This window comes from Lemur catta, chromosome 21 (genome assembly GCF_020740605.2).
Source record: "Lemur catta isolate mLemCat1 chromosome 21, mLemCat1.pri, whole genome shotgun sequence".
Lineage (NCBI taxonomy): Eukaryota > Metazoa > Chordata > Mammalia > Primates > Lemuridae > Lemur > Lemur catta.
This window is the reverse complement of record NC_059148.1, coordinates 34,512,440-34,536,096: the sequence shown is the minus strand read 5'-3', so window position 1 is coordinate 34,536,096 and position 23,657 is coordinate 34,512,440. Positions and strand designations below refer to the sequence as shown.

Below are 23,657 nucleotides of genomic sequence, written 5' to 3'. Positions count from 1 at the left end.
AGTAGACTATAAATTGTGGGAAACCACTGTAAATCCCGTAAAAGTTCAACAAAGGAAGGGCTCAGACTTTAAATCCTAGATGAAAAGTCAGGGCAAAATACATAAAATATTCACTCTGTCACATCAGAATATTACATTTTACTTTTTGCCATTGTCTCCCCCACTAGATTTAAGCTTCATAAGAGCACAGATTTTTGTCTATTTTGTTCACTGTTGCTTTCCCAGTTCCTAGAATGTACACAGTTGGTATGTAATAACTGTTTAACAAATAAATGAAAAGATTGAAATGTGATAGTTTAAAGTGATAGTTGAAACCACAGAAAAAATGAGCTCTCCAGGAAAAAGCCAAATTCCTGCTATGTAACAGCAACGATGAAAGCTGTACTTACTGAGTACATTCTCAGTACATTCTACTAAGAATTTTTCCATATTACGCTCATTTAAACTTCTAAATATTTGAGGTAAGCACCATTATCCTCATTTTAAGATAAAAAGCTCAGAGAGTGAGGTAACTCTCCCAGAGTCACAGGATGGGTAGGAGGTGCAGCCAGGTTATAAATATAAGAGTTATTCTTAATCATCAGGATTCTGCCTCTCATTGTAGACAATAAATATTTTGTAAACAAATGAAGAGAATGTTGAGAATCCAGAAAAAGAAAAAGGAAAAAAGAAATTGCTATGAAGGTGGGAGCACTTGGAGGACAGTTTAACAAAGATGGTAAAACTAGCTTCCCTATCCATATACTCTAAGGCAACTACCACTGATAGCCCACAGGGCTGTAGTTATACCTTCCCTCTGCCAACCTCATAGCCCACTGCCACAGCTGACTGCACCAAGAATGTTGCCTTTTTAGCTAATTTAAGGCCAAAATCACAGACTGGATCAATCAGATTTCCTGTTAAAGAATATGGAATTGGAATATGAAGCAAATTAATCTGTTAAACTGAAAATACTGTAGAGTCAGAATTAACTAAAACAAAGCCAAATGGGGGCAGAAAACTGTCATGAGCAGAGAAAACCACTGTGCAGAGAGGAGGAGGAGAATGAGCACAGAGATGCGGAGGCAAGAAACCACATTAATTGCTACACGAGAAGGGAGAGGAGAAGCCAAGTTCCCAAACCTTCTGCTTAGGTCCCCGTGTAACCTAACTGTACTGTTTCCTTCCTCCCTACTGGGGAGGGAAGGAAACAAAATCCCCCTAAACATGAACTGTCACTGAGATGAGGGAAAGAGTTTCTAGAAAGAAATGACTAATGTTAAAGAGGCCAAGGAGTCACGAAGGCAGACGGGGAAAGACCAATGAAAAGGTCACCGGTGACAATGCCAAGAGCAGTTCAAGTGAAACTGCAAAGACTGAAGTCAGATTATTAGGACAAAGGAGAGAAGCAACCAAAGAAATTGAGACACTGGATATAAATCACTTCATTGAGAAGTCTGGCAATAAAACCACAGGACAGACAAGGATAGTAACGTCAAAGGAGTGCAAAGTCAAGTGAAATCCTGTCAGGATAAAGAAGGGCTCTGCCTGACTGCGAGTAGAGACAAAGGTCTCTGAGTGGAAACGGTAATGGTAGAGAAAAGGAATGTGATAACTCCAGGAACTAGGAAAGAACTGGAAAACAGACATAGTTAAAAGAGCTCCCTTCATCTTATTAAGGGAAAAATTTAGATTCATTTATTCAACGAATATTTTTCTTTCATCTATTTATGAAAAAGGGATTTGTGCTGATCTGTAGATTCAAAGTTACCCCAATAAAAATCCACGCAGGATTTTTGTTGTAGATAGACAAGTTGAATTATAAAATTTATACAGCAAGACAAAGAGACTAGAACAGCCACAATTTTAAAAAATAGTAAAGTTAGAGGACTCACTCCACCTGACTTCAAGAGTTAGTATAAAGCTACAGTAATCAAGGCCATGTAGTATGGGTGGAAAAACAGATAAACAGTTCAGTGGAACTGTTACAGTCTAGAAATAGATCCACACAAATAGCAGCAATTGACTTTTGGCCAAGGTGCAAAGGTAATTCACTGGAAATTAGACAGTCTTCTCAACAAATGACACTGGAACAATTCCATATCCAAAACAGAAACAAATGCAAATAAACAAAACCACCACAATTCAACCTGAAACAATATATAAAAATTAACTCAAACCCTTTGTAACCTTAAATTATGCTAAGATCTCTTAGCTACAACACTAAAAAGTATAAGTTATAAAAGCAAAATTAATAGATTATACTTTATCAAAATTAAAAACCCCTGCTGAAAAAGACACTGTTAACAGGAAAAGACAAGGCACAAGCTGAGAATTATTTGCAAATCATGTATCTATCTGATAAACAATTCAAAACCCAGTAAGAAAATAACTGAATAAAAATGAGAAATACATGAACAGGAATGAAATACTGATACACACAACAGCATGGATCAATGTCAAATGCATTAAGCTAAGTAAACGAAGCCAGACTACTGGGGCTACATAGTATGATTTCATTTACATGACATTCTGAAAAAGGTAAAATTGTAAGAACGGGAAATATATCACAGCACGAGAGAATTTTCTGGAATGGTGAAACTGTTCTGTATCTTGATTATGGTGGTGGTTACTTGCCTGTATGCATTCATCTAAAGCCATGAACACCAAAATGTGCATTTTACTATATGTACATGAAAAGGAAAGGTCTGTGGATGCCTACGGGATCCCAGGCATTTGGCTGAGCAGTGGAAAGAGCGAACAAAGCAAACTTCCATCATTTTCCACACAGTGTTTAAAACCTCAGTGAGGTACAGATGAGGGCATAGGAAAATAAAACGACTGCATTTTATGGTTTTAACAATTATGAGATAAAGTTAGCTATAAAAATGATAAAAGCATAATAATTAGTTACTTATAAGTAGCACTATTCAAGAATAAAGAAAAAAATACTGTAAAGCAGCAGCCCCCCACCTTTTTGGCACCAGGGCCTGGTTTCATGGAAGATAATTTTTCCATGGACCAGGCTGGGGGGTGCACGGGGGGGGGGATGGTTTGGGGATGATTCAAGTGCATTCGATTTATTGTACACTTTATTTCTCTATTGTCACATTGTCACTTGCCACTCCCTGATAGGGTTTTGATATTACTCTGCAAGCAGTTGATTTATTTCGGTCTCTGTGCAGTCAAACCTGCCTGCTAACGATCCCCTGCATGTGCAGTTTACAGTAGGGTTGGAGCTCTTATGAGAATCTAACTCCACCGCTGAACTGACAGGAGGTGGAGCTCAGGCGGTGATGCAAGTGACAGGGAGCAGCTACAAATACAGATGAAACTTTGCTCATTCACCCGCTGCTCACCTCCTGTTGTGCTGCCCGGTTCCTAACAGGCTAGACTGGTACCAGTCTGTGGTCTGGGGTCGGCGACTGCAGCTGTAGGTGGCAAAGAGCCTAAGGTTAAAAAGAATGAGTTTCTCTTTAGTGAGGTCTACAAAGACCTAGATTTACCCCCAGGAACAACTGGAATTGTACAAAAGCAGGTTAGGGTGGATCCAAGGTTAAAAACAATTCACATTACTGCTCTCATTCCCACTTCAACACTGCTGATACTGGAGTTATTTATTCTACAAAGCTGCTTACAGCAACAAGGCATGTACAAAGACCGTTTAAGGGATCAATCAAGAAAACTAACCTTCTGGTCAAAAGAAAAAAACTCACTGTCTTGCTCAGATCCCAGCTGCTTGGCCTAGTTCTGGGCAATCCAGGAACAGGGATGGCTGAGTTGACTTCTTTGTGCTTTTCTCCAAGTTACTCAAACCAGTTTTATTCCCACATTTGGAGGCAAGTGCTGATGGGTATTCTCCAGGAGTTTTTACAAGCCGCACATTTACTGAGTTTCCATTTATTTCTTGCCCATTCATTTCTCTCACAGCCATCTTCGCTTCACTGTTTTTTTGAAAGCAAGAGATGCATACCTAAAATAGAAAAGCAGAAAACCAAAAGGTTTTTCATTAATGACTTTACATTACCTCAAACTTTATGTAACCACTGGCTCAAATATAGTTTTCACAATAATAAATGCTCTTATAAAGGTGGGTATACTTAGTTTGAAATCAGGAAGAATGTTTATTTAAGATAACTAAATAAAAACTAAATTAAAGATGTGAAATAAAAGATAGTAAGCATTTCTCATGAATTATCTATTAATTTTATATTAAAATTTAATGTAAAACATTTGCAAAGCTGATATATGACACAGTTGCAGAGATTAGCAATGTGGGGACTAGTTATTTATATTAAAAAAATTAAAATTAATTCCTATATTCAAACATAACCTCTGGATGACTCAAAGGCTTACAATGTGAAAGTCAAAATTTAAAACATTTACTAGAATATTTAAGAGAATATCTGTATGGGCTTGTTGTGGGAAAATATGTAGACAAAAAAAAAAAAATTGGAAAATCTAATCAGAATTTCAACCATATAATTGAGAAAGTCAGGCAAGAGCTATTCCTATAAAAGCACAGACCTAGACACTGGCAGTGGAAGGATACATACCAAATGTGGAAAGTGGTTATTTTCAAATGATGGGACTATGGATAATTTTTTATAACCTCCTTGTATTTTTGCATTTAATTGTATTTTCTAAATTTCCACACAATATGTATAATACTTCAGAAAATAAAAAACTCACAAAGTTTCTTTTAAGGATTCAACAAGACACTAAAAGAATCTTTCACATCAGGTAATACTAATAGGATTATAATACTACTTTAATATAATGAAATGTATTAATGCCACATTAATGAGTAAAATTTAAAAAGCATATACTCTTAGGTGACTCCATTAAATAAAATCAAACACCTATTTTCTAACAAATTTCAACCCCAACTACAAATAGGATTCTCTCTTAATTGATAAAGATTTTCATATCTGAAATGAACAGGCATCATTTTTTATAACAACACAGTAAAAAGGTATTTCCATCACCATTGGGATTTGAATGATCTGACAATGTCACACAATGGAAAGTAGCAACATACATATTGGAAGAGATTATACATACATGATGTAGCTATCTACCTAAAAAGTATAAAAGTGTCATCTAAAAAGTAATTGAAATCAGAAATAACCTACTATGTGCCAGGCTTTACTTCTAGTGCTTTACATCGTTAACTCATAGTAGTTTCACAACAACGCTATCACAGTACTACTAAACTCACTTTATAGACAAAGAGGCTGAGGTACAAAAAGGTTAAGTGAATTGCCCAAATTTATTCATCAAGTTGCTGACAGACCGGGGAATTGAGCCAAAGTTACCTATTTCTGGAGCCCGTTCACCTTAACTAAGGCACTCTACTTTCCCTATGAAACAGTACGTACCAAGATATAGTACACGAAAGTCAGTAAGCCTGCTATATACCACTAATAATAAGGTACAAAGTATAATCAAAGAAAGATCTGATTAAGAACAGCACAAACTAATGACTGCAGCCATTTGTCTACGTGTCCCCCTATACTAGCCTGGGACACTCCTGTGGGAATGGCCTTTGACTTTATCACCACTGTGGCTGATGTCTGGCACAGAATCTCTAGTGAACAGCAGGCACACAGTAATGCACATTTGACTGAATTTGGGAAACACACCTGTAATTAGCAGAAGAATCAGAAATTGAAATTTCAGAAACTTGGTATTTCTGGAAATGAGACCTTCAATCAGTCTAAAAAAAGTGAAATTAGTTTGTGAAAACTAGAAAAACAACAAATAATCCTAATATGAACAATTAACAAATTTAAAAATGAAGTTCAAAAAGGAAATCTTGGCGTACCTCAGATACTGAAGGGCAGAGACCACCAATGTACCAAATAACCTTTATCTCTTCGTAAGGGCTCAACATTCATTTCTGCTTGTAGAAAAACACAATATACCACAGAAATGATCATTCTTGTATTGAAAACTTGCCAAATATTTCATGATTTCTTTTTACTATCACAAAGCTTACTATAAAGTTATCAGCAAATATCAGCATGACCAGACTGAAGATCAAAACCCTGGAGTACAGTGTTAAGATTTCTGGGCCTTAATCATGTCATCTTAAAAAATAAACGGGTTGGATTAGTTGATATTAAGTCTCTCATAGTTCAAATGAATAAATTACATCTAAACGGAGTAATCAGTTACAGCTGTCCCTCCGTATCCCTGGGGGACTGGTTCTAGGACTCCCTGCGGATACCAAGATCGGAGGATGCTCAAATCCCTTATATAAAATGGCACAGTATTTGCATATAATCCACACACATCCTCCTGTATACCTTAAATCATCTCTAGATTACTCGTAATACCTAATACAATGTAAATTCTATGTAAATAGTTGTTATGCTGCATTGTTTAGGAAATAATGACAAGAAAGTTGGTTGAATCCATGAATACAGAACCCATGGGCTGACTGTACCTCACAACTAAAAAAGTCTGTCATTTGTCCCTGATTCAGAGAAGTGCTAAGAGAACAGTGGATGTACACAGGATCTTAACTCCTTAGTGTTAGTGCTGGCCTGGCTAGAACTAGTGGTTTGAGAGACTTCTTTACACACATTCCTTTGTTGGGTTTCGAAATAGCACGCCAAGAAAACCTTTCAATCAGACAAATATCAGCAACAGGTATTATATAGCTTGTGTTAATGTTAAGAGCACATAAGAAAAAAGAGACAAATTACTTGAATTAGACAGCATGATTTTGGAAACCACAAATATTAGGATTATAGATAATTTTTTTCTTGCTTGACAAAAAAATTCAAAATTCTTAGACTGCAATCTCATAGTCAATATTGTGAAGGGAACCTGGGCTGAAATAAAAAAAGATTCACTAAATTGAGATTTGAATTACTAGCAAATCCTATACCTGGCACCTAGGGAGTACACAAATATTGTTGAATGAATCCATGAGTACTTTTACTTACATTTTAATAATTTTTAAATAATAATGGGAGATTTGTAAATTTTATTCTTTTCATTAAGTAATAATAGTAACAAGAGTAGCCTAGCACTTACTGCATGCTCTGCTCCAGGCAACATGCTAAGCACTTTATATACACATCACCTCACATGATTCTCCCAACCACCCCGTGAGGCAGCTATTACTAATATTGTTTCCATTTTACAGATGATGATACTGAGGTCATAGGAGTTTAGGTCACAGATCTGTTAAGTATTAGTGCTAGAATTCAGGCAGAGTCTTTCATCTTTAGGTAATTAATACCTAACCTTCTTCATTAACTTACTTCATTTAATTTGTTAATCTCTTTGGATTATAAATGGATTCTACAGAGAAAATAGTGAAACTACCTAGCTTTCCATTTTTATATCGCAGTGAAAAAGAAGTAAAGAGATAGAGTACAGCAAAGGAGTCAGAAGGTATACATTACACTTATCACCTAACCCTTCACTAGTTCAATACAAAATATCTACTGGATACCCTATCGGCTTCACGCTGTACTTGGCAGTGAACAAAAATCCTGATCTTGCTGAGCTAATATGTAAGGGTGGAAAGGCAGTCAACCAAGTAATCAATCGAGTATCAAGTAAGCAAAATGCACGGTATTGTGACAAGTGATATGGAGAAAAATAATGCAAAGAAAGAAAAAAACGGTTACAATAAAATCAGATGATATAATATTAAGTTGTGTATATGTATTAATATATGCATAAAGAAATGCATTGAAATGGTCATTAAAATATTCATAGTGGTTACTGCAGGTTGGAGAAACTTCAGGTAACTGTAATTTTCTTGTATTTTCATATTTTATTTAAAAATCTTAATAAGCCATTATTTATACAAGCAGGGAAAAAAATAAAACTATTGCTAATATGGAACATTTAAAAACCCACAGAAATATACAGATAGAAATAAAGGAAGGTAGCATAACTATCACAAGAAATGATAGAATAATCACAGGCACTAGAGAAAATTCTAACTATTATAAGCATTTAAGGACTATCTAAAGATGAAAATATTCCTGAAATAGACGAAATTATTAAAGTGAGGGAAAGCAAATAGTGTTCATCACTGATACCGATTTGACAGATTAGTACTGGTTACCTGATGAAAACTGACAAGTTGGTTTTGTTCACCAGGTAACCGCACCTGCAAAGTGTCCAGTGAGGGCTCAGTGTAAAAGAATGCAGGTTATCTACTTCCAACTACATCTTGGATTTAAGCTTTTAGCAATTTTCTGCTCTTTAAAAAGCTGACCTCCAACTGGCCAATTTCTCATTTTGTAGAAAGAAAAGCCACAAACAGGAATAAAATATGCAAACAGCTCGGTCACCCAACACAACACAGAAGCAGGTAAGTATTATTTTACAAATAGGTTAGGATTCCTCAGTAAATTGTTAAACCCACCGAGTGTAAACTTCAGATTCCATCTATCTTGTTCTACTTGATTTTCTTGCCTTCCTGAGAAGTCAACTCCCCTCAGGTTTTCTTTCGCATCAAACAAGTCTTCACTTATTTCTTAGTAATTTCTACAGTCTCATAAATTGAAAATAATGAGCTATGAATTACCTAGATAACCTCTGAAAAGTTATCTAAAAAACATGATGAATCACTATAATTACTTGTTTTATATATAAATTTAAAGATGACTATTAAGCAAAATAAGAGAATCAAGCATAAAGATTCTGTGAGAAGGGATTTCAGCAGTCCCGAAATCAAAATTTCTCTTCAGTTTGAGTGATCTGCTTCCTAGTTTCCCTTTAATTAATACTGATTCCCAGTTTATTAAAACTGTTACTTTTCTGAGTTTTCAATTGTTCTTTATTGGAAAAAAGACATTATCTTTATATACAGAATAAGAGAAAACTTCTTTAAAAGGACTAAATGGTGCTGTAGCTCTTTATATCATTAAAATTAATGATCTTTTTGGAATGACCATGATCTCTTTACATAGAGGACAAAACTAAAAAAAAGTACACAATTTACAGAGATACAATTAGACACAAGAAACAGTTTTCATATTGGAAACATGAAGCAAAACAATAAAAGTCCATATTATTATTTAGCATTATCAGGTATATTAGGTGACTTTAAAGACAAGTCAAGCAAAAATAATAAGAACATACTTAAGATTCACAATCAGAATGATGTCATTTTAGTCAATTAAAAATATTTATTTTGATTTAATGAATAAACACTAGAGATATTTTAAACCTGAATTGTTTTCTGGCTACTATGAAAGAGAATATATTTTTATACTAACCTTTATCATCAAGTTTCAGTTGATCAAAGTATACATTTATATCACCATGTTTTAAACCGTCTTTCTTGGGTGATGTATTTTGCTTAGGATGACTCTTGTCAGATAACAAAAATATCTGAGGATTAAGATAATAAAAACAATAATAAGGACTAGCAATTATTGCTCTCTTACTATGTGACAGGCACTCTTCACTAGCATTATTTAGCCCTTACAATAATGAAGGCTATGAGAGTAAAACCATCAACTTGACTTCACAGATGAGAAAGCTGAATCTAAGAAACTCATTACACCAAGTCACAGTTAAACAAGAATTAGGATTTGAACCCAGTCTGTGTATAGTTACTATGTGCTAACACTACTATTTTGCAGTGTGGCATATACACACTAGAAGTACTGGAGATAATTTTGGAGCTATATATAAATATTGATAACACTAACCTTTTACAGTTACATATTTAATTTAGTATATGCTTACGTATATCTTTTATTTATGGGAAGTAATATTTCTTTCCTATATGTAAGAGTGAATTATTCTTCACACTTAAATTTTTGTAAAAAGGAGAATCATTTAAAGAAAAATACAGAATAACATTATAGGTAATATAGGGCTATGGTAAATTGTGAAGATGGTATATGAATAGCTGAAATTTAGAAATACTATACTACGCTATACTGGCTTTCATGCATAACTAGTTAATTTAATGAGACAGGGACTAAAATGTAATCCCAACTTAAAATAGATATTGCTTTATAGCCAAAAGTAAGATTATAAAAATTACGTTACATCTGTATCTTGTACTTTTAAAAATATTGTTCTCCCTAAATAAGCAGGTTATACCATTGGTACCATTACAGTGAAAATAAAACCCTTAATTATCATATAGTACTAAATGTACACATTGTTTAAGCAAAGTATTAATATGTAAGAAATTTAAGTACATAAAAATCTAGTTATGAATCTGTTAATTCTTTGCGGATAACTGAGTTTTTTTAAAAGAATTTAACAACAGAATAATTTGTTAAAGCAATTTCCTTTTTATCATTCATGGTAGTAGAAAGGAACATATATTAATCAAGTATTTCCCTTTGAACTTGGGAATCCATCTTGGGGGATTACCGAAGACCACGAAAGTCATGAAACCTTAAGGTTAAGACCAAAGTCAGAAAAGCAGAAATAAACTTCAGCTTTCCTATCCCATTGTCACCTCACTTGATAATGGAATGTAACTTATGTTACTATCACATTTCACAATTTGCAGGGTGTTCTACAGATTAAACCACCTTTCTTCCTTGTCATCTCACCAAAATTCACTTGGGGGAACAACAGAGAATGAGAAAACCCGAGAGGCATTTAAAAACTATTTTCATCATTTCAACAAAGGAGAAATTAAAACTTTGCCCTGCCTAAAATAAATGGAACATTACTTTATTCTACCTAATGAGATGAAGGTGCAAGATATCACTTTTAGCTACACTCACGCACTATGATTGATGATGGCTGTATACCATGGATTTGCCTGGGACAGTCCAGATTTATACCTATTGCTGTGGTGAATGATGAACATTACTCTCTTTCATCCTCAAAAGTCTACTGATTTCGTGATAAATTATATGCTTACCCTACTCAATATATATTGCTGATATCTGTTTGATTAGCCTTAAATACACCGTTATGTTCCTCCTAATTAGTTATATCTCTCAAATGGTAGCATATAAAATAAGCTAGTTGAGTGAAAAGAAGGATGTCGGAATCTCTAGTTTACTTAAGCCATAAAATTAAAGATTTATACAGATGAACTTTCTAAAAATCTTACTTGACAGAGTGTCTTCTTTAGGTTCGAAGAAACATCAACATCCTGAGCACTTTGATCATCTAGTTCAGAATCTGCTCCTGCAAAGCTGAACAGATAAACACTTCAGAAGGAATAAAATCTAATGTTTGAAAGCAGACAATAGTTAACAATGTATTTTATATTTCAAAATAGCTAGAAGAGAGGACATGAAATGTTCCCAACACAGAAATAATAAATATTAAATATATGAAGTGATGGGTACCCTAAATACCCTGAACTTGATTATTACACATCCTATGCATGTACCCTATAAATATGTACAAATACTACATATCAGTAAAAAAGATAACAAACACTTCATTAAAGAATTCATCAATGTTTTAAACAGGGACCAAAACAGAAAATTTAAAGTTAACTGGATTAAGTGATTTTAAAGATGTAAGGAGTTCTAAATTAGATGAAATCAACTCACATGTGATTCTTCTTTCATCAGCTGTAAAGACAGAAAAGAAAAATCTGTTTAAAATTATTTCTGTCTAAATCAAGTAAAATTTTTATTCTTAAAACATACATACATACCCTGGGAGCAAATGTAGAGAAGGTAGATAACAATTTTGATTCTACTGACAGTGGGGGCAGCTCTTCCAGTGGTCTGCCCTTGTGTATTTTCTCTTTCAAACTCACATATCTAACTTTTAAGTCTCCCAAAAGAGATAGTAGTGCTGATCCTAATTCCTTCTTACCAGAATTACTTGATAAATTCCTGTTCAAAATTTAAGTTCACAAAACAAAATTATTTAGGCCCAAGTCATCCATTGAACACTAACATTAATATATTATACGCTTAGTTCTAATTCTCTAGATCTTAAATTTTTTGCTTTTAAATGTTGAGTAAAAGAAAGGGAACCAGAATTAACGTGCTTTTCTAAGGGCAGTACAAACATCACTCAATGGATAAACCAGAGAGAATGTGGTAGAACGTCATCCAAAAACCCCCTGACTTCATTCTTACTTGGACTTTATATAAAGTTCAAACATATTACTTTTTCTAGGAAAAGTCCATTACCCCTAGGCCAGCTAACAAGCCCAGTTACAATCTAGCCCTCACTCTGCCCTTCATAAATGAAAATTTAAAAAAAAATTCCAGAATACACTTAAAGGTAGTGATATATTTCTTAAAAAATACAGAGTTAAAAATCAATAAACACCTATTTAATCCCTCCCTATTTTCCATTCCAAGTTTGTAAATATCACAACAATGACAATGACACATGTGACAGTGAACATTTAAAAGTTGCAGCTCTGCTTTCATGGCTCTCTGCATTGTTTTCTGACAGCACACTGATGGCAAATTCTCTGTCTCTTTAAACAGTTGAAATTTCCCGGGCGCGGTGGTTCACGCCTGTAATCCCAGCACTCTGGGAGGCCGAGGCGGGCAGATCATTTGAGCTCAGGAGTTCTAGCCTGAGCAAGAGCGAGACCCCCTCTCTACTAAAAATAGAAAGAAAATTATCTGGCCAACTAAAAAATATATATAGAAAAAAATTAGCCGGGCGTGGTAGCACATGCCTGTAGTCCCAGCTACTCGGGAGGCTGAGGCAGGAGGATCGCTTAAGCCCAGGAGTTTGAGGTTGCTGTGAGCGAGGCTGACGCCACGGCACTCTAGCCCGGGCGACAGAATGTGACTCTGTCTCCAAAAAAAAAAAAAAGTTGAAATTCTCTTTAAAATTAAAAAAAAAAAGGATTAGGTTAAGATTCCAAACATTTTTCTATAGTAATGACGGGCCTCTAGAAACATTTTAAATTTCTTGCATTTCCCTGTCAAGTTTAAATCGATTCTACTCAGGATAGAGAGGCTGTAGGAACACATAACAGCTTCAGAAAACAAGGATGTCAAGAATTACAACTAAATCTATGCTTTCTAGAAGTCAAGGAAGTAAACAATTCTCAAATTCATACGTTCTTTTACCAAGAAAGGATTCCAATCTAACGTAATAACTTTATCCAGAATCAATGTATTTTTCAACCTAAATCAAACTTTGGCCAAGATTTTTTTTAAGTGTTAAGCATTTTGGATGGAAACTGCTCTTAAACATATCATCTTTTTAACAGAAAATAATTTACATTTTCCTTAACATAAGCAAATATTTTGCTGTGCTATTACAATATATCCATCGAAAAGCCCCAAGTCCCTACGTCTTTTTGAGTGTTAATGTTATTGGAAGTCTTCCCCTGTTTCCAATTGCCACTTTCAGCTGTTCTCAATACTTCTGCTCCTGGAGTTGAGATGCCAGAATAAACTCATCAGAAGAATGAAGGAAGGAAGGAAAAAGTAAATGACCTCAGGACATTACAACTAATTCGGCTTCCTAGACACCTCCCTGTTTCTCTACCTTCCCACTTCCTCGTTCTTCATTGTGCTCTGAATTATAAGGGTATCTTAATAAATGCAAAGCAAATTATATAATAAGTTAAAATCAAGATTAAAATGCACCAGTGAAAGTAGCTATTTACTTCTTCAAATTTATGACATTTTCAAAAAACATTTTTTGTTTTTGTCCATAGGAGAATAAAATGAAAGAAAATGGAAAATTAAATCAGTATGAGTTTGGGCTGAACAGGTAAGATGCCAGGAGTTTCTGATGAAATTGAGACTGAAACCTCAATAAAAGAAGAGCTTTAATATTCTACATTGTTTTATTTATTTGTTTGAAGGCAACTGGCTGAAGCAGATGATTTTTTAAGGTCCCTTTTAGCTGTTATTCTGCATGGTGAAATATGCTACACAGAAAACAAATGCAATTTCGATTTCCCCCCACATGTATCTGCAAGCTCACACATCTGACGTGCCTCTCAGGATGTTTCTTGAAGTCTGTGATATCAGATGTTTTTCTTAATTCCAGGGAATCCTGAAAACATGATTTTCAATTAAATTATAAACATATGACAAATAACACATGGTCTATCGGGAGTTCCAAACTAGTATTAATAAAATGTAAAATTCAACTTCTAATGCACTTTGTGGCAATAGCAGCCAGGAGACGACAGAGCCAGTAATAATCTATATCCCCTTTGCCCTCATCTAGCATTTTCTCACAAAAGCCTCAATGTAATAAATGAACCAAAAACATTTCTTAGCATATACTGTCTCTTTATAAAGTCAAATAAAATTGTTATTAATCATATTGATTTTACCTTATTTAGAAAATTTCCATTAGGTTTTAAACTGTCAACTGAGGGAGATTTTCCTGATCCTTTTATCACAGCCGCCTGAGGATCTACCCAATCTTGACCGTACGACCACTCTGTATTACAAGCCACACTTCTGTGTTGCTCACTTTGCCATTCGCCAGGCCGTTTTTTATTCATCACTGTAATCTCTGTGTTGCTTGATGCAGATGCTACAGAAGATCTTGCACTTGTTGCCCTGCTGGTTGTGAAACAAGCCCTAAAATCAGTGCTAACATCCACAGTCCGATTAACTGTGACTGTGCAACTTGCTGCATCTGTCACTGATTTAGGATTTATTCCTTCCATATTGGGAAGGCATGTTTTATTTGTGGCACTGCTACTGGCAACTTTTAGGGAGCTACCTTCTTCTATTGCCTGAATATCTCTGACTGTAACCCCTGGTAGTGTACTAGAGAAATCTAAGGCTGGGTCAGGGGTGTTTCGTAGGCTTTTTATAATGTGAATAGTCACAGGCAGAAATTACTGAGTCATCAAAAACAGAGGTCCAGGAAGTTTGACAATCTTCACAGGGTTGCAGTAATGTCTCCAAAGCTCTGTCTTGAGGTAATGTGCTAGAATTTTTAAGGTGCTGTAATATTTTGTTCTCAACAATTGTATTTCCACAAAAATCTGTACTTTCAGTTATTGGAGATTTCACTTTTTCAGTATAAATTTTAGTTTTTAATGCTTTTTGAGGGTTCAAGAAACCACTCTTAGATTGAGATTCTTAGTTTCCAAGAGAACTGCTTCTTAGTATACTGTCATCAAATACTGTGTGGTACATTAAATTAGTCTCTTGTTCCTTACACTTTCATAATACTCTCTTAACATGACAGAATTCTGAAATTTGGAGACATGAGGTGAATCTGCTTCTCCATAAACATCAAGTGACTCTAAAGAAAAGATAGAACCACTTTCCAATTTAACATGATTATCTTCTAGATTGCTAGCACATTTAACTTCATAACCTGAATTTCTTAATTCAACAACTTCCAGATTAGATATACGTAATGTTTTTGTATGATCAAAAGATAAGTGGTTACTTATATATTCTTGTTCTTCTGCATTGTGAAATTCCTGCTGTGAGTCTTCATCTGTATCATGCTTTATCATATCTTCAGCAGTTTCTTTATATTCACCATCGGAAATCTTGTACATTCTTTCCAAGTCAACAGTCTTATTACCTTGATGTTCCAAAATATCGAAAAACACCTCCTTTCTTTTCTGCATTTCAGGATCTAATTCTGAACTTAAAAAAATAAGACTTTCCTGCTTCAGTTTTGAGTCTGAATAATGAATAGAGTATGTTTCATTTAAGGAAGCATAGTCAGCACTGTCTTCAAACTCACAGGACTGAGACTGAATACTCTCTGTTAGTACCTTAACTCACTGAAAAAGATGGCTCCGATAAATCTATTTTGTCAGTGTTGCTGATTCCTTTGTCATTAGCTCTTTGTTCTAGTGCCAAGGAATCCCAGTCATCATCAGGAAAAGTCAATTTGACTTCATTAAACCATTGGAAGAAAACAAATTTTCTTTCTTAGTTTTAGAAGGTTTATCTGATTAAAAAAAGGGATAAAATGTTAACAGCAGCAACATTATATAATTTAAACACTAAAAAAACCTTAGATACCATCTGGTCCAAGCTTTTCCCAGTACACAAATACTTTTTATATCATCCATGACAAACATCCCTTATATTAGCTGTTACAGACTGAACTGTGTCCCCCTACAATTCCCAAATTCATATATTGAAGCCCTAATCCACAATGTGACAGTATTCGTAGGTGGGGCCTTTGGGAGGTGATTATGTCTAGATGATTAGCACCCTTATAAGGGACAGGAGAGAGCTTTCCGCCCCTCTCTTATGTGAGGGCACAGCAAGAAGGCAGCCACCTACAAGCCAGGAAGAGATCTCTCACCAGAACCTGACTATGCGGACACCTTGATCTCAGATTTCCAGCTTCCAGAACTATGATTAAACGAACTTCTGTTGTTTTAGCCACTCAGTCTATGGTATTTTGTTATGGTTGCCTGAGAACACTAAGACAGTAGCCAAGATTCTGCTTGAATTTTCAATGGCAAGGAGTTGACTATTTATAGGGTAGCCACTGCTTGTAGGCAGGTCTAATAAGAAACTTTTTCTTATAAAATTAATAAATATTTGAGTGCTCCTACTGCCAGCCCTAGGCATTTTAACAACAAAGGAAAAGAAAACAGGAGTGCTGCCCTCAAATGCTTATTATGGATTTCGTAAGAGTCACAAATAAACACACAAAAATGTACTAAAGATAAAAGGGCTGACAGAGTTGTGCTGACAGAGCAGGTAAATGCTTGAGAAGAAAGAAGTAGGTTTCGGAGAAACTTTCTATTTAAAAAGTGTTTTGAAACAAAATAGACAAAATCATTTTAGGCAGCTCCAACAGCAAGTACAGTTAGCTGTGTGAAAGGAAAAGGCATTTTCAGGAAATTCTAAATTAGCTTGTCTGGAGAGCTCGATGGGAGCGACAAGACCTGTGAACTGAAAGTAGCCTTTTATGACGTGCTAAGGAGTATGGGGTCTTGTTCTAAGGCAATGGAAGACCACTGGCAGCTCCTTCAGTGGCTAATCACGTGACTGGAATTGGGATACTGGCAAGAGTCAGAATGAAGGCTTGAAGGAGGAGAGTAAAGGCAGGTAGACCAAGAGTGCAGAAGTGAGACTGAAAAACAGACTGGCATAAAAGTTCCACAACTGACCAACTCTTGGTGGCTGATTAGAATTGGCAGTGAGAGGAAGAGAGATATCAGTTGTTTTCAAATATTTTTTTGACTAAGATCACAATTTGAAACACATTTTATATCATGACCCAGTACACACATTCGACAATATATGTGTATATAAGTAAGAGGAAAATTTTACAAAATAGTAATTACTCCATTTCCAGTGTGTTCTGTTATTTTCTATTGTATTTCATTTCATTAAAAAAAACCTGATCACAATCAGCTAAACTGCTTTCATGACTCACCGACTGGCCACTATCTGCTTAATCATTCTAAGATAATACTATCGTTTACTACTTGGTACTACAGTTCAATGGGAATACTCGTTGCTAAGAAGATAGAGACTTTATGAAGAACAGATTTAGAGGGTAAAGAGGAAAAGTGAGGAGGAGGCAGAAGATAATGAGTTCAATTCCAGACAAGAGAACTTTGAGATTAGTGATACAACACCCAGATGTAAATGTCCAGTAAGCTGTTACAAATATGGGGTTGGAGATAAGAGATCTGTTTAGGAGTTCTTTACACATTCTAAATACTAATTCTTGTTTTCTAAAATGTATGATGTAAGTGAATTTTCCTAGTTTATTATCTTTTAATTTTTTTTTTTTTTTTCAAGAGACAAGGTCTTGCTATGTTGCTCAGGTTGGACCTGAACTCTTCAGCTTAAGCTATCTTCTTGCCTTAGACAGGACTACGGGCATGTGACATAGCACCTGGCTTAAACTTTTTATAGCACTTTGTTATACCAAAGTCTTTGAGATTATTTAGTTAAATGATCTGGTCTTTTCTTTTATGACTTCTGGGTTTTGTGTCTGGCCTTCCCTACCAGAATAATTACAAGACAATTCTCTTATAATTTATTCTAATTCTATGTGTTTCTGTATGTCTGACACTTAGCCTTTCTACATTATGTAGAATTTATTTTTCTCTCTAGCATAAGGTAGGCATCTAACTTAATTTCTTTCCAAAATGGATGGTCAATTGTCCTAACACCATTTGCTAAATAATCCATTGTTTTCCTTCTGAGTTGAAACAGCATCTTTGTCGTATCCTGCAATCTGTTTCTGTTTCATAATTTTCTAAGAGTCTACTTCTATTTATTCTGTTTCATTAATCTATTATCTTTTGTGTAACAGCATAATACTGTTTTAATTATTATAGCATCAGAGGATATTTTTGTATGTGCTAGGTTAAGCTTCTTCCTTTTTTGTTTTATTTTATATTCTCTCCCCTACATTAAATTTTTTAGACTCATTTTTTTTGGAAACATTTTGAATTGGATGAAAACTCCTACTGATATTTACTGGGAAAGAGAGAGAACCATTATCATGTCCAATCTCTAGCAACCTTTCCTTAATTCCAACATTTAATGTATGAATAGAAAGTACACTGTTTGTTCCATCAGGGTTCATGGCTGATGTCTTCATTGTATAATACATTCATTGTCTAATACTTTATCACTTTTAAATGGCCCTCTTTATCTTCTCATAATGGTTTTTGCATCAATTATACTATATTAATACTTAAGATCAAGTTCATTTTTTTAAGTTCCTTTGTTTCTTAACTTGCCTACCCTTTTATTTTAAACCTTTCTTTTCTGTTTTAAATGGGTCTCATGAACAATACAGGATGGGATTTTTGTTTTGACCTGGAATCTCTTAATAGTTTAAACCATAAGCCAGGCATAGTGGTGTGTGCCTACACTCCCAACTACTCAAGATACCGAGGCGGGAGGATCCCTTGAGCTGCAGTGAGCTATGGTCACACCACTGTACTCCAGCCTAGGTGACAGAGCCAGACACAATCTCAAAAAAAAAAAAAAAAAAAAAAGAAATAGTTTAAGCCGCATATATTCATGGGCACCTAAACTTTAGTCACTTGCTTTTTATGTTCTTGCTATTTCTTATTTTCTTTCTGCCATTAACAAAAAGACATTTCGGATTTGTGGGAAGAAAAAAACATATATAACTTATTAGGCAGCAGAAGTCAACCTGCCCGCTTTCCACCTATTACCCAAATGCAACTGTACCTGTCAACAGTTCTGGAAAGCCTGGCTGGACAGAAAGCCTGCTTCCTGCTGCCCTTCCCCTCCCTAAATCTTCCATTTCCCTGAAAGGTCTTGCCTAGACTGCCCATATCCACCAAAAATCACCTCAGTGAATTTGCCCAGTTAAAAACACACTGAGGCCGGGCGCAGTGGCTCACGCCTGTCACCCCAGCACTCTGGGAGGCCGAGGCGGGAGGATCGCTCGGTGAGGTCAGGAGTTCGAGGCCAGCCTGAGCAAGAGCGAGACCCCGTCTCTACTAAAAATAGAAAGAAATTAGCCAAACAACTAAAAATATATACAGAAAAAATTAGTCGGGCATGGTGGCGCACGCCTGCAGTCCCAGCTACTCGGGAGGCTGAGGCAGGAGGATCGCTTGAGCCCAGGAGGCTGAGGTTGCTGTGACCGAGGCTGACGCCACGGCACTCTAGCCCGGGCGACCGAGCGAGACTTTGTCTCAAAAAAAAAAAAAAAAAAAAACCCACACTGAATCTTACTACCTCACGGGAGGAAGGCTTAAAAAGTACCAACATTGGAGGGGGAACTGTTTGACACAGTTACATTTATCACCCCTTCCCACCCAGAATAAAGGCAGCTGGCCTGGACCCTCACCTTTCTGGAGATTTCCTCCATTCCTGTGGTCGCCTTTACCAGAAGCCATCTCCACCACTGCAGTGGCCTGCGTCACTCAAGGACATATAGTCTAGAAAAGGTACAAACATTGAACTATCATTACACTTGACATTATATTTTTAAAAAAACTATTAGAAATACAAGAAGGATGGGATCAAGCAGCAGTTATCATCAAAGATTCTAGCATCAGAGGGCTAATAAATAATAAAACTGGTAGAACATATGAGTAACTTTTTTTTCCTCTCTTTTTTTTTTTTTTTTTTGAGACAGACTCTCGCCCTGTCGCCCGGGCTAGAGTGCCGTGGCATCAGCCTCGCTCACAGCAGCCTCAGCCTCCTGGGCTCAAGCGATCCTCCTGCCTCAGCCTCCCGAGTAGCTGGGACGACAGGCATGCGCCACCACACCCGGCTCATTTTTTCTATATATTTTTAGTTGTCCAGCTAATTTGTTTCTATTTTTTAGCAGAGACAGGGTCTCGCTCTGGCTCAGGCTGGTCTCCAACTCCTGACCTCGAGCGATCCTCCCGCCTCGGCCTCCCAAGTGCTGGGATGACAGGCGTGAGCCACCGCGCCCGGCCCATATGAGTAACTTTTAAAAAAAGCATGAACTGACAGCGACATAGAGAACAAACGCATTCTTTTGAAATTTCTAAGGAACATCTAAGGAACCACCAATGCGTTAGGTCACCAAAAAAAAAGTCAAAAACCAAAAAAAACAAAACAAAAAAACCCAACAGACTCTTCAAGACTATAATATGATATTTATGTCAAACCTAGATCAAAAACATTTTCAAAACAAATTGTACACTTATTAAACACCAGCTGGGCATGGTGGCGCATGCCTGTCATCCCAGCACTCTGGGAGGCCGAGGCGGGAGGATCGCTTGAGGTCAGGAGTTCGAGACCAGCCTGAGCAAGAGCGAGACCCCCTCTCTACCAAAAATAGAAAGAAATTATGTGGCCAACTAAAAATATATATAGAAAAAATTAGCTGGGCATGGTGGCACATGCCTGTCATCCCAGCTACTCGGGAGGCTGAGGCAGGAGGATCTCTTAAAGCCAAGAGTTCGAGACCAGCCTGGGCAATATAGCAAGACCCCGTCTCTACAAAAAATAAGAAAAATGAGCCGGGCGTGGTGGCGCATGCCTGTAGTCCCAGCTACTCGGGAGGCTGAGGCAGGAGGATCGCTGGAGCCCAGGAATTTGAGGTTGCTGTGAGCGAGGCTGACGCCACGGCACTCCAGCCCGGGCGACAGAGCCAGACTCTATTTCAAAAAAAAAAAAAAAAACACAAAAAACCAATGACACGATATATTTCCATACAGTGGGGTCACTTTCAGCGACAAAAAGGAACAAACTACGGCAACATCACCTCCTGGATTAATCCCCAAACCATCACGCTGAATGCAAGAAGCTGTCACCCACCAGACAAAAGAGGTCACACGCCGTATGATGCCATTTAAATAAAACGTCCAGAAAAAAAACCAAATTTATAGAGAAAAGCCGAGGGGCGGCTCCCTGGGACGGGGCAGCAGGGGGGTGGCGGGCGGAGAAATTATAATTTCGCACGAGGGATTTTATTTGCGGGAAATAAATGCTCTAAAACCGATTTATGGTTTTATGTGGCGGTTGCGCCGCTTGAGAAAATTACTAAAAAAAAAAAAAAATCACCGAAATGAGAAAAATAAATAAACCTCGTAACCGCCTCGCAACGACGGTCTCGGGCGCTGCCAGACAGGGTTTTGGGGTGCAGGTCGCTGGGCGCCCCCCGAGGCCGAGCCCTCTCGGAAGGGGGTGAAGGCCTGAGCACCCGGGGCCACCTGGGGACGCGCAAGGTCGCGGTCCCCCCGCACCTCGCCGGCCCCGTCCCCAGCGCCGCGTGGGGTCCCGCGTGTCGCAGCCGGACGCGCCCCGGGGCGACCCTCGGCCACACAGGGCCCTGCTCAGCGGCCGCGCCCTGCCCGGTCGCGCTGCCCACTTTGCCGTCCCGCGTCCTCGCCTGTCGCGCCCGCCAACAGCGTCGCCGCGGCCGCCACGCGCGAGGCGTCTCCTCCCCACAGCCGCCTCGGCGCTAATGGCGCCGGGAACGCTGCCGCGGCGCCTGTCGGGTAAAAATGGCTGCCGGTGGCCCGCCCCCCCGCCTGACGAGGCACGCTCCTATTGGTCAGCGCGAACAGGGCGGCGCCGTGATTGGCCCGGCGTGCGGGCGCCAAAGCGCGGGAAGGCGGGCGCCCGTTTGGATGTTGCACGTTTGGCGGGAAAACGCAGTTTGCGCGGCGGGCCCGGCGGGCGGAGCCACCTGCGAAGACTTTCCTGCTCCGGTCTGGACCGGGGACTCTGCAAAGCCAACGTGGGAAAGTACTGGGGGCGCTGCCCCTGCAGGCAGAGGACAAACTGCCCCCGTTTGGGACCAGTGCGGCCACAGCCTGTCACCCTCGGTGGCCAGAGGGGGCCTGGTCGCCTTCCCTGCAGGGCTGTGTCCCCGCCGCGTGGCCCTGCTAGTGTCCCACATAGCTTGTCCTTTGACCCTCTTGCAGAAATACCGTTAGCAGGGCCGAGGGGCTAGTTGAGGTCAGTGACGCATGTGTTTGCCCCGGATGCAAAACCTAAGGGGTTGCCCCAAAAACCTCAGCCATCAAGATAAATAATATTGTCGCGCCCCTGTTTTAAAAAGTCAAAAGTAATGAAAAAAGATCCAAGATGAACAAAATATCCAAATCAGTACTCCATTTTTTTTTTTTTTTGCACCAGGCTCTAAACGGCTCCACAGGGCACGCTGTCTTTATCTAAAATTGGGCTATTTTGTGCACCACGGATTTTTTGCATTTTTTACTTTTTTAAGCAATTGCATGAAAGTATTATCTGATTACTGAATTTTTTGCATCCCCCCGCCGTTGAATTTTGTGCCTCGTCATCCCCGATAGCAAATTTCAACTTGCACAAAATGAACAACGCTGAAGGGATGCAGATGGCTTGATTTGCTGCTTTGTCGCGACATGTGCGTTGGTGAAGAGTGAGGGAGGGCTCTTTGGATAAGTGGCAGTGGGACGAGGGAGCTGTGAAGCTATGCCTGTCCCCAAATTGTCCCTTCAAAGGAGGCTGCCTCTGAAATGCACTTCGTGCATGGATTCATTCCGCAGATTTGTACTGTCCTGCCAGGGGCCAAGTGCTGGGCTTGGTGACTAGTGATCAGTGAGCATGGGTCCACCCGAAGTCACCTTGGGGGGACTTAATATACTTTACGGCAAGTCTTGCCCTTATCTAAGGGGCCTTGCAGTCGCTCTTAAAGTGTAAGTCTTGTCCTTTTGCAGTGGCTTTAATTTTTGAAATCACTCTACCATTTAAAGTTAATATCAGTGGATGAAGGGGGTGGCCAGGGCAGCAGCATGTTGTTGTGACGTGCTCGAGCCCAGTGGCCGTGCCCTCAACAGGCCAGCGCTTCACAGGGGAATGAAGTCTGGCCTGTGTTATAAAAAGGCCTTCAGGCTGAGGATCGCATTAGGCTGGACACTGTCCCCGTATCTGGGCAGATGGCATCAAGAACAGGACTTGTAGTTCTGGGCCGTTGTGACCCTGGAAGGGGTGGCTCTGGACGTGTGTCCATGGGAAGGGAACCCTGACACCAAGACAGCTAGAAACCACGTCCTACTCCAGGCCCCTTGACTCTTCTCCTTTGTCTGCTCCAACACAGCGAGAATTGTTAGGAATTTCTGTCCTGCGCTGGACATAAATTTGTCAAATGCTCATTCCACTCTTGGCCCCCTCTCTGTGCTCTGGGTACAACACAGAAATCGTCAAATCTTTCTTTCCTATGTCAGCCTTTCAAGCTGTGGAAAGCAGTGATCACGGCCAGCCTTATGGAGGATGACTGGGGTTTGGGGATACAGATAGGATGTTGTGCCACGAGGGGACAGGGGCCCGGACATACTGAGCACTGACATCACCTGTGTCACCAGGTTC

General features: G+C 38.4%; 1 pseudogene; it reads right to left on the bottom strand.

Annotated features, from left to right (window-relative positions):
• The window catches only part of LOC123626000, a 36,034-nt pseudogene extending 13,422 nt beyond the window's left edge, over nt 1-22,612 (bottom strand).
• Between the last annotated feature and the right edge of the window lie 1,045 nt (nt 22,613-23,657).